The following is a 12,347-nucleotide window of genomic DNA, read 5'->3' as shown; positions in this document are numbered from 1 at the left end:
TCAGTCCCCTGAGTCAATTACACAGAAACGGAACGAGGCCATTCAGCCCCTTGAGTTACTTACACATGAACAAGAGGAGGCCATTCAGCCAGTTGAGCCACTTATACAGGAACAGTAGAAGGCCATTTCCACCTCAATGCACTTACACGGGGGCAGAATAGGGTAATTGATGCTGATCCTGATGAATGTCTTATGCCCAAAACGTCGACTCTCCTGCTGTGCTTTTCCAGCAAACCACTGTCTACTCTGATCTCCAGCATGGGCAGTCCTCACTGTCTCCTAATAGATGCTCTAACGTGATGAACAATTGGAGCAGAGGCTGCACAAACAGACTGCTCCACATTGTAACTCATGGCGCCAACGCTCATGATACACATGTGGGACTTTAACGTGGGTTACTCGCGGTGAGCAGGGAAATCATATGTGTTGTGTGAAATCTCAAGAAGGCATGTACCATCTCCGAGAAGGCTGCCTGGTGTTCTCTATGTAGGGTGGAAGCTGGTGGGAATGGCTACCTGTTTCCGATGGAAGGTATTGTGGCTGCTGTTGGGGATTGTGAATAACCTGATGTTCAGTACAGGGTTCACACGCCGACTGCACAATAACGTGGGGAGAGTTAATTTAGGCAAATAAACTATTAGGAAAGTCACGATAGACTGATGAATGGACTCTCTAAGTTCAAATAATGGTGATCTTGTTCATGTTGACCTTGTCAAGTGCATGTCCTGTTCAGTGTAACCTTTGTGCCTTACTTTGTCCAAGTCTATTTCCACCCTATGATTTGTCTGGCCTTGCTTAATATGATCTTCCCCCACTGCTCATAAACAACGTGTTTCCCTGTACTGAGGTACACGTGACAATAAATCAAACCAATCAACCCTGTGTAAAGTATGGAATGTCTCACCCTGTCAATGTCTCTTTTGGAAATAAGTGATCGCTGCCACTCCTCGTGTTTCAGGATCACCATTTCTTCATCTCTCACAGCTCTACAGATTAAACACTCAGCTTATTCACTCTATCCTCATATTACCATCACCCATGTCTGTGGTAAGGAGATCATTCCTTGCAAAGGAGATCAAATCTGTACAGAGTGCCCCAAATGCTCTCTCAGCAAGGCTCTACAACAGCAGGAAGATGCCTTTACTTATGTACTCGAATCATCTTACAATGAAGCACAGCATACCATTGACTGCACCCATTACTTACACAGGGTTTGATTCGGAGCAGTCAGCATAGACTTGTGAGTGGGAGATCATGCTTCCCAAATTTCTTAGAGTTCTTTGGTGAAGTGACCAGGAAGGTTGATGAGGACAGAGCAGTCGACGTAGTCTCTATGGATTTCAGTATGGCCTTTGAGAAGGTTCCACATGGCAGGCTGCTCAGGAAGGTTCCATCACGTGGAATGGTGGGGGAACTGTCCAATTGGATACACAGTTGGGTTGATGGTCGGAAGCAGAGGGTTGAGTGGAAGGATGTTTGTTAGACCGGAGGCTGGGCCCATTGCTGTTTGTTATCTATGATTTGGTTGAGAATGTACAAGGTATGATTAGTAAGTTTGCAGATGACACTAAAATAAGTAGTAGCGTGATCAGTGAGGAAGTTTATCAGAAATTGCAGCAGGGACTTAATCAGGTGGGGAAGTGGGCCGAGAAATGGCAAATGGAATTTAATATAGATGGGTGATGTCTTACATTTTGGGAAATCAAATCAAGGTAGGAGTTTCATGGTGCATGGAAAGATCTTCAAGAGTGTAGTGGGCAGAGAGACCTTGGAGTTCAGGTGCACGGTTCTCTAAGAGTGGAGTCACAGGTAGACAGGGCAGTGAAGAAGGCTTTTTGCACAGTGGCCTTCATCAGGGAGGACATTGAGTACAGAGAAGCTGGGAAGTTATGTTGCAGTTATACTGGACTTTGGTCAGGCTGCACTTAGAGTATTGTGTTCAGTTTTGTCACATTGTTATAGGGAGGATGCTATTTAATTAGAAAGAGTGCAGAAGAAATTTTCAAGGACGTTGCCAGGACCCATTGTTCTGAGTTATAGGGAGAGTTTGGACAAGCTAGCACCTTTTCTTTAGCGTGAAGGAGACTGAGGGAGTCCTTATAGAGCTGAATAAGATCACGATGGTAGGGTTAATGCTCTCAGTCTTTTTCCAAGGTGTAGAGAATCGAGGATTAGAGGGGATCAGTTTAAGGTTAAAGGGGAAGGAATAAAAGGGAACCTGTGGGGCCACTTCTTTACACAGAGGGATGGGACGTGGATGAGCTGCCAGCAGATGTGGTTGAGGGGGGTACATTAACAACATTTCAAAAGCATTTGGATAAATATGTGGATAGGAAAAGTCTAGGATGATATTGGCCAACTGCAGGGAATTGGGGTTAGCGTGGATGGACATTTACAAGGTGGACTCGAACCCCTCTGTTAATTAAAACCAAACACCCAGAAAAGCTCGCCTCACCTCGTAATCTGTTAAAATATGAGCGACAGCGATCTCCTACATTCCACTATTTAAACAAAAATTAACAAGTTAGTTTCTTAACTTTAATAGTGAACACTAGAGGGGCTTCACAAATACAAGCCCCTCTTTTCTTAGCTACTTACTATCTGACTCTGACTCTGTCAAAATCTGCTGTTCCAACAACCCACATATGAAACATTACAATCTCAAGACCACACAGTCTCTATCTTCCCTGCTGTGTTCACTCTTCCAGCTGCTGATCTCCCTGGGTCATGTTTTTATTGCAAGTAGGTTTACATGAACATGTATCTTTGATAGAGAGTGTTTGGGATGGTCAGTTAGCACTCCTGCTCTACAGCAGTTACTCTGCTGTTGGATGGCAGTGGCTCTCCCTCGAGTGTTCAAAATGCTGGATTTATATACTTCCAATGATACAATAATTCTCACATTTGATTGCTTTCCAGGTACCCAAACAATAATATTCAAATTCCGTTGGCTTCTGGTATCCTGAACGTTATTTAAACTCTTTGGTTGTATTTGAATTGTTGTCAAAACAGCAACCAAAACCCAGGTATCATTTCCCAGCTAATTGTGACATATGGAACAATCAGACATTTAGCTGGCATCTGTGCTGTACTTTGTATTCAACAAAACCCGTTCTGTCTTAAAGTGACCTGACCTGCTTTCGGCTTCATAACACCACCCCCCTTCAGAAAAAAAAAGAACCATCAGAATGAAAAGATGGCTTCGTTTCCTTTCCTCTAATTCTTAATCCCATTATTATGAAATACAAAAGTATTAATCTCAGTTATATCATTCATATTAATTTTGCACACATATAAAACACTGGGATAAGTCAAATCTTATCAACACCTGTTCCTTTAAATCCGCGATAACACATCTGCTATCACATTTTAGGACCCACAGCATGTACATTGTGTAAGTTTAAAGTCAGCGTGATAAGACTCCAATGAAATATTCTCATATTCTGGTCTTTAAATATTCCAAAAAACGCGAGAGGTTTGTCGTTGTCCACAACCATCTCCAACAATTTATTTGTCACATAAACATTAAAATATTGTCAGGCCAGTGCGAAACTTAGTCATTCTTTTTCAGTAATGGAAATGTTGTATTTTGTTTCTGGTGGATATTGAGTTTTTTTGACAAGTAGCCAATTAGCCATTCAATCCCATCATCATCTTTCTGAATCAATACATCTCCGACCCCTATATCCCGAGGGTTTCAGAATATTTGGTATGGCTAAAACTGGTGCGGTGATTAATCCTGCTTTAAAATTCTCAAATGCCTCCTGGCATTGTTCTGTCCACCACAATTCTGTGTTCTTCTTTACTAAGTCCATCAGTGGTGCCAATACGCTGCTGAAGTTTGGAACAAACTTCCGATAGAATCCACTCAGTTCCAAAAATAGAAGCACCTCTTTCTTCGAGGATGGTTGTGGAAATTCCTCAAAGCCCTTCGTCTTTGTGTTCCATGGGGTCAATCTTCCATGTCTAATGTAATGTCCCAAGAACGGCACCTTTGCCTTCGTGAATTCTGTTTTCTTTAAGTTTATTACCAAGTTTGCTTCTTGTAATCGTTCAACATGCTCTGCCAACTGTAACGTGTGAGCTTTAAATCACTTGCTAAAGGTCACTACATCATACAGCTAAACTGCACAATTTGTTCATCTGACTGTAACTCTGTTCCTGAGTCACTAAACCTGGCTGTGAAGGGAATTCCTATCACTGGTGACAATACTAATACGTCATCCCCACAGGAAATCGTCAAAATTTCAGAGTTTTTATCTGCCACTTGCTTCATTCTATGCTGTGCCCTTCAGGTGCTGTTTAGCGAACTCACCTACTCCATCTAATCTCTCCCTCACCTCAGATACATAATCCGAGTGTGAGATCTCTGACTTCGGTCCTGTCAATTTATATTCAATTAATTTCAAAGGACCTCTTACTTCATGTACATATATTAACTCAAAGGAAGTAAACTGAGTAGATTTATTTGGGGCAAATAATTTTTGTCCAATGGCAAACAATTCAATGAGACACCTTCATTCCAATCATTCCGGTAATCCTGACAGTACACTGTTAATATGGTCTTCAGCGTCTGATGCTAACTTTCCAAGGCTCCCTGGGATTCAGGATGGGACGCCCTTGATTTAAACTGCTGTATGCCTAAGCTATCCATGACTTCCTTAAACAGCTGAGCGGTAACATGAGACCTTGGTCTGACTGAATCTCTCTGCGGAGCCCACAGTGAGTAAAGAAAGATACCAACTCCTCCACCTCCCTTTTTACCTTAACACTCCATAATAGAATTGCCTCTGGAAATCTGGTAGACACATCCATTATGACTAGCAAATAATGGTTTCCACCTTTTTTTTAGATAGGGAAGCGACACAACTAATCATAACCTACGTGAAATGTTCTTCGAATGCAGGAATTGGTAACAAAGGTGCTGGTTTTATTACTGCCTGTGACTGACCTATCGTTTAGAATGTTTGACATGTGCAACAAAAAAAAACCACGTACTTGTGCATTCCAGGCCACTAGAAATGCCTCTGTACCTTAACCTGATTCTTCTGTCCACCTAGGTGACCCCCTGCAGTTAGTTTATGTGCTACCCGTAACACTGTACGTTACTGCTAACACAATATCGTGCACTTCAGCCCATTTCCCTTCTGCAGTAACCTATCGGGGTCTCCATTTTAATTTTATGATCTATCTTTAAGTTAATAATGTTCGACAATATATTCTGATTCCTTTTCTGTGTGTGTGCATGTGAATGTGTGTGTGAATGTGTGTGTATATATCTGTTGTAAGTCCATGAGCCTTTCTGGACTAAACCCCTCTGCCTGATCCTCTGCCTGTTCAGGTTTTTCCTGCACCGTGACATCAAACAGGGGGTCAGTTCACTAAGCATCAACTCCTTTGGCTTTTCATTTCGGTTTTCCTTCCTGCTCTAACTTATGACAGTGGAATCTTGTTACTACACAGTTTGGAAAAAATCCTGGGTATTTTTCTTTTAACTCCCCAATTCCCTAGTTTTCCTTTTGCCTTCTCCAACACAAGGGGTGCCACTCCCACCTTGGATCCTGTTAAATTTTTCACAAGAATAAACTATATTCCTGGAAATGACACTCTGTTACTCACTGTCACTGTTACTGCCCCAACCTTGATTTGGCATTCCATCCTGATGTCACACAAGGGAATGCTTAATTTCTAACCCCATTCCACAAATTGTCACGATCTTGATTAATATGACAGAAAGAGTGAAAATACTTTCATCTCTCACTATTCGAGGCCGAGAGAAAGTGAGGGCTGCAGATGCTGGAGGTGAGAGTTGAAAAGTGTGGGGCTGGAAAAGCATAGCCAACCAGGCAGCATCTGAGGGGCAGAAGAGTTGACATTTCAGGCATAAATTCTTCATCAGGAAAGTGGGAGGTGGGGTAAGGGAGGGGGAAGGGGGCCGAGAAATAAATAGGAGAGTGGGAGTGGAGCTGGGTGTACGATAGCTTGGAAGGCGATAGGTAGACGCAGGTGGGGTGTGATGGTGATAGCTCGGAGAGGAGGGTGTTGTGGATAGGTGGTAGGACAACTAGAACCCTCAAACTAGAACCATCATCCACGTTGACTTCACCAAATTCCAAATCTCCCCTCCACCAACCTCTCCCATATCCAACCGTTCAACCTAGCACTGCCCTCTTGAACTGCCCTAACTGGCCATCTTCCTTCCCACCTACCGACTCCACCCTCCAAACCGATATATCACTATTACTCCAACCTACATCTTCTTATCGCCTTCCCGGTGACCCTCCCACCAGCCCAGCTACTGCCCTCGTATTTATCTTTCAGCCCCCTTGTCTCCGCCCCCCCCCCCCAAATTCCTGACGATGGGTTTCTGCCTGATATGCAATTGTCTTGCTGTCTGGATGCTGCCTGATCTTTTGTGCTTTTCCAGCGTCTCTCTTCTCAACTATTAGAGACTGAGCAGATCCCACATCTCACAAAATTATAACTTCTTGTCCTTCTCCCCCGATCTTTCTAAGTAAACTTTATCTACAGAGGTGAATTCTTTCAGAGATCAGGTACCGACTCCATACCCAGACCCTGCCTCGGCTGTGCACTCTCCTGCAGCTCCTCGGCTCTACTTGGGGTCTCCTTTACCAGTTTCACTAATGCCACTGGCTTAGCCTCTTCTACCGCATCTTTCCCCAAAGTGCCTTCCTTCAACGACCATCACAGTGTGTCCCAGCTTACTTCAATGAGAACACCTTTTCCCAGTGCCCTCCTTAAACCATCAGCACTGTCATTTTATGTGTTCCACTCCCTTATACTGAGAACACCTGAGGCCTTTCACCTCCTTTCAACCCCTTTGGGCTTCTTTTTTCACCTGTGGTAAACTATTGTGCGCTACTGTTTGCTTTGTAATGTGTGAACTTCCCTTCTCCCAATTTCTATCCCTCATTGCATGTAAATTCTCCCGGAAGCTAAATTTCATCTCATGCACCAATGCATATCTACCTGCCATTTCTGCCGCGCTTCTCGCTTCTTGAACTTTCTGTTCGTGCACATGAATTCTTACCATTTCTGGAAGTGAGTCTTTAAACATCTCCAGCATAATAATCTCCCTTCGAGCCTCACAGGTCTTATCTATTTTTAAGTCCAGCACAAAACTATCAAAATGACTGCAGTTAATTCTTTCAGACTTAACATAAGTCTGACCTGGTTCCGTCTCTATTTTTCTGAACCTCTGTCTACATGCTTCTGGTACCAATTCATAGCCAATCAAAATAGCCAATTTGACACCTGCATAATCTCTTGATCCCTCATCTGACAGCGCTACACATACCTCACCAGCTGTGCCCACCAGCTTAGTCTGAACGAGCATTCCCCACAAGTTCACTGGACACGTCATTTGCCGAGTCATTTTTTTCAAATGAAATAAAAAAAGTTTTGACATTTTTCTCACCGAAATATGGCAAGGTACTAATATATTTGTATACATGCCGACGTTCTCCCTTCATCTCCATCCTGTTAATTCAACTTTCTTGTCTAATTCCCAACTTCTGAATCTCAAATTCTCTCTCTCTTTCTTTTTCCTCTCCTCTTTTTTCTCTCTCTGTTTCCGTCTCTTTCTTTATCTTCTAACTTCAGTTGCCATATTTGCAATTTAAGTTTTTTCTAACTCGACTGCACTTGTCTGTTTCTTTGATACATCAAATTGCTTGACCAAATCCATTACAATTTCAGCTTTCCTTTTGTCCCTGGTTAAACCCAATTCCAACCTATTTGCTAATTCTAAAAAATGTCCTGCTTCTGTCTTTCTAAACTTTCTTGGCAAATTTGGGAACCTCTTTAGTAATTTTAAAAGCCTTTTCCCTCACTTTTAATTTAAACAACCACCAGTAAACAAAATTAAACAGATTTTCAGACCGGTTTTATTTGAAGATCTACGTCACTAATTGCAACGTGTTGGAATTTGCTGGGACATTTTGTACCTGAAATCTGTTCAAATCTGTCCCAGTCCATTACGGCATGGCCCCAAACTGTGGAGACATCTATGTCGAGCACTTTTGTTAATTAAAACCACAAACCCAAGAAAGCTCACCTCACCTCGTAATCTGTTAATACATGAGTGACAAAGAACTCCCAAATTCCACTAATAAAAGAAAAATAACAGTTTGTATGTATGCAAGTTAGCTCGCTGTGCTTGAAGGTTTGTTTTCTGATGATTCGATACTATGACTAGGTAACATCATCAGTGAGAGTCTCTGCTGAAGTGCTGGTGGTATGTTGCGCCTCTCTATTTTTAGGTCTTGGGTTCTTAAGATGGGTGATGTCATTTCCAGTTCTTTTGTTTTACAAGAGTAGGTAGATAGGATCTAAATTGATGCGTTTATTGATGGACTTCTGGTCAGAATGCCTTTCCTCTCAGAATGTCCTTGCGTGTCTTAGTATATGTGTACTTTGTCTCAGTCAAAGTGGTGCCCTTCTTTGTCTGTATGTATGGAACATAGTGATAGTGCGTCCTGTCTTTTGGTGGCTAGTTGGTGTTCGTGTATCCGCGTAACACAACAACAGGACAGTTTCAATGGTGGAACAATGATTTTATATGCACTGTTTAATCAATGTGTGTGTGCAGATAAGTAACATTTTTCATATGTGCACAACACATTCTAAATGAATAACGGAGACACAGTTAACAAAAAGTGATGCATATGATGTAAAGAATTTATAAAACATTAAAACATCATTTGATTCTCATCTAAAATGATATGTTCCCTTTCTCTCAACGATCCCTCCTTTTCTGGAATTCTCCACTCCAATCTCTCCTTCTTATCAGGATGTGTTATAAATGCTTGCTTCTGGTGTCCCAACTCATTTCAGTTAATCCCCTTTCTACCAGAATTCAATATGTTGGCCTGTTGGATATTTTCCAAAGCTCGTGTCTGTCATATTATTGGAAATAAAAATTCTGGCATCAGAGCCAGCATTTGAACACATTGCTCTGTTGTCCATGCACTATACAAAGGACCACAGCGCACAGGAATTGCCAAAACATTGAGGGATATGCATCTACTTCTTTCGATGATCTAGTTTTCTCATTTTTCACATTTCCTCATCTATGTTGTCTCGCTCTTTCTCTCTTTGTATCTAGTTAAGAAATTTACCAATTATTCTTTGCGTCTCTTCTCTCAAAGCTCCTTCTTTCAGTTTATATCTATTGCTCTCTTCTTGATGTAATGTGATTATAAATGTGCAATGTAACTTCAAAGGCATGCGGGAGGAGCTGGCCAGAGTTAATTGGAAGGGGAGCCGAGCTGGGCAGACCATGGAACAGCAAAAGCAGGAATTTCTGGGGATATTTTGAAGGATATCAGAAATTCATCCCAAAGGAGATGAAACATACTCATGGCAGGACAAGGCAACCATGAGTAATAAGGCATCAAACCAAAAAAAGAAACATACAATGTGGTGAAGATGATTGGGAATCCAGAGAATTCATTGGCTCTGAAACTACATAAGGCTGGCATCACTGACACTACAGAGCTCTTAATCATGGTCAGGGAGAGAAACAGAGGAAACGCATTCACTTTAAACACAGAAAATGGTATTACTCAAGGAAAAAGATTCAGATGAATTAAACAATTGAATTAAAATCAGTTAATTGTTTTGCAGAATGTGTCAGATTGAAAGCATTACCCGGGAAGAGGCCCTCAGCAGAATGACAGTATGAAAATGGAAGTGTTACCACATCAGAAACCAGAGTAGGTCACTGAGTACATGACTGATGGGTGAATGGGTCTCGATGTGAACTAAGGGACAGACAGCAGAATTGCATTGCAGATATTGCAGATCAAAACTGCGTATTTATGTAGTGCTGTAGACTACAGCAGCAGGAGAAGCAAAACAGCATTCAACCACAACCTGTAACTTTTAGCCTCGAATAATTTCCTCAGTCTGCCATTGCCATCAATATGATCTATGTTTCAGTAATGACTGTGGGTGAACATGACTGGGTCAGAACCACGTGAACCTAAACCTGATGCTCACCCATTAAAGCTACCACATTTGACCAACAAATCTGATCAAAGCTCCGCAATCCTGTCACATTCTGACATAACTGGTGATGGATGATTAAACAAATGACTGGAGCAAAGGGCTCCACAAATATCCCCACCCTCAGTAATCGAACAGCTCTGTCCATCAGTGTAAAAGACCAGGATGTGGTATCTGCACCACCCTCAGCCAGAAGTGTGGAGTTGATGATCCACCTCACCCTCGCCATGATACCCACAGAATCACAGATGCCCGTCTTCAACCAATTCAATTTGCTGTTCGTGACATGAAAAAACAGCTGAACACAGTACGTACGAAAAAGGCAATGGTCCCTGACCCCATTCCTGTAATAGGACTGAAGACTTGTGCTGCACAACAAGCCGTGTCCCTGTGGAAACTGTTTCAATCCAGCTCCAACTCTGACATCTCCCTGGTAATGTGGAAAATTACTCAACTATGTCCAGTTCCTAAGAGGATTATAATTACAATCTGACCAGTTACCTCCCCCTCAGACCCACCTCGACAGTCAAATTGGTGGGAGTTCTTTTTGACAGAGTTATCAAACAGCACAGAAATAACCTGCTCAGTATGATTTCAGATAGGTCCCCATGTAGAGATGGTGCAGCTGTGGAAAAGTCACTGGATTACTAATCCAGACCAGGCTAATGCACTGGCAGCTGGTGGAAGTTAAACACAATTGACAAAATATTAGGATGCAAAATCTGGTGTCCGTAAATAGTGACCTTCAAGCCAATGTCGATTGTTCACACCAATTTGCTTCACAAATGTCCTTTTAGAAAATGAATCTCCCGTGCTTTCCTGGTCTGGCCTAAACGTGACTGCAGACACACAGACATGTGATAAACTCTTCAATGGTCTCTGAATCCGCCAAACAAGACATTCTATTGTATCAAACTCTTCCGAGGTCTAAAGGATAAAACCGGACAGAACACCCGGGCCCAGCCTCAGTATCGGAATAGGGAATGAGAAACACAGTCCTGTTGACCCTGCAGAGACCTCCTTCCTAACATCTGAGAGCTTGTGACAACATTTACAAACTACATAGAAACATCGGGAATGGAGTAGGTCATACAACACATTGAGCATTCCCCCATTCCAGTTCATGTTCAAATATGTACACACTGCACTTTTCCCACACACTGTACACATCCCTTAATGTGATTAACTGTGGGAAGCTATAAAGTAGGAAGTGCACTCGTCCCTTTGGTCTGTCGAGTTTGCTACCCAATTCAATATAATGATACCTGGCCCTTTATTTCCATATCGTTCTCCTTCTCTCCCACCATTCCTTTACTGTCTCTACGTCCGTATTTATTTTCAGTGTCTTGGCTTCCAGGTTCGAGTGCATTCCCCAGGTTCACCAGTCGCTGAGTGCAGACATTTATTGTCATCTCATTGCAGAATGGTCTGTCTGTACCTAATACTGTGGACCCTTGTTTTAGATACCACAGCCAGGGGAATTATTATCCCTGCTTCCAATCCATCTCACCCTGTCAGAGCTTGATATATCTCACTGAGATCTCCACTCATTTTCCTAAACCCCATAGAATACAGGCCCAGTCGCCCCAACCTCTGCTCCCACAACAAGCCTGTCATCACAAAGATCGATCTGGTCATCCTTCACTGCTCTCCCTCAATGTCAGGTTTGTCCTTTATTATGTACCGAGACCAAATCTGCACAGAATACTGCACAGTGTTTGAGATAGGGTCACACCAAAGCCCTCTACAGCTGCAGTAAGACACCCTTACTCCTGGACTCAAATCCCCCTGAAATGAAGGTCAGCACATCATTGATCTTCCTATCTGGTTCTTGCTCCTGCAATATTGCTTTCAGTGACTGGTTTCCAGGGAGATCCAGATCCTTTGCAATGTTGTAGCTCCCCAGTTGGTAGGGCTATGTACACTGGGCAGCGTGTGAATGCCATTCCCAGTATTGACTTCTGGCTTCAGAACTCACTGCGCTGTAGGGACCTCGGAGGGCCGCGCAGAAGGAAACAACAAAAAGACCCATACGTCACTTTTTAGATCAACATTTTTCAAACGATCCCTTTTCAAATGAAAAGCTGCCAATCTCTTGTTCCCACTAAAGGGTACACCGTCACCTCTACCCACCTTGCTCTCCTTCTGCCACGTATTTGCCCATTCACTCCTCTTGTCTTAGTCATCTTGAAGCTTTTTTACAACCTCCTCACCCACTCGCAATCCAACATCCTTTAGTTCTCTCAGCAGGTTGGGATATATTGTATTTGATTGACGCAACCAAATGTTTAATGGTTATTGTGAACAGATGGGACCCG

This window comes from Chiloscyllium punctatum, chromosome 23, assembly GCF_047496795.1.
Source record: "Chiloscyllium punctatum isolate Juve2018m chromosome 23, sChiPun1.3, whole genome shotgun sequence".
In the NCBI taxonomy this organism is placed as follows: Eukaryota; Metazoa; Chordata; class Chondrichthyes; order Orectolobiformes; family Hemiscylliidae; genus Chiloscyllium; species Chiloscyllium punctatum.
This window is presented reverse-complemented; position numbering follows the sequence as displayed.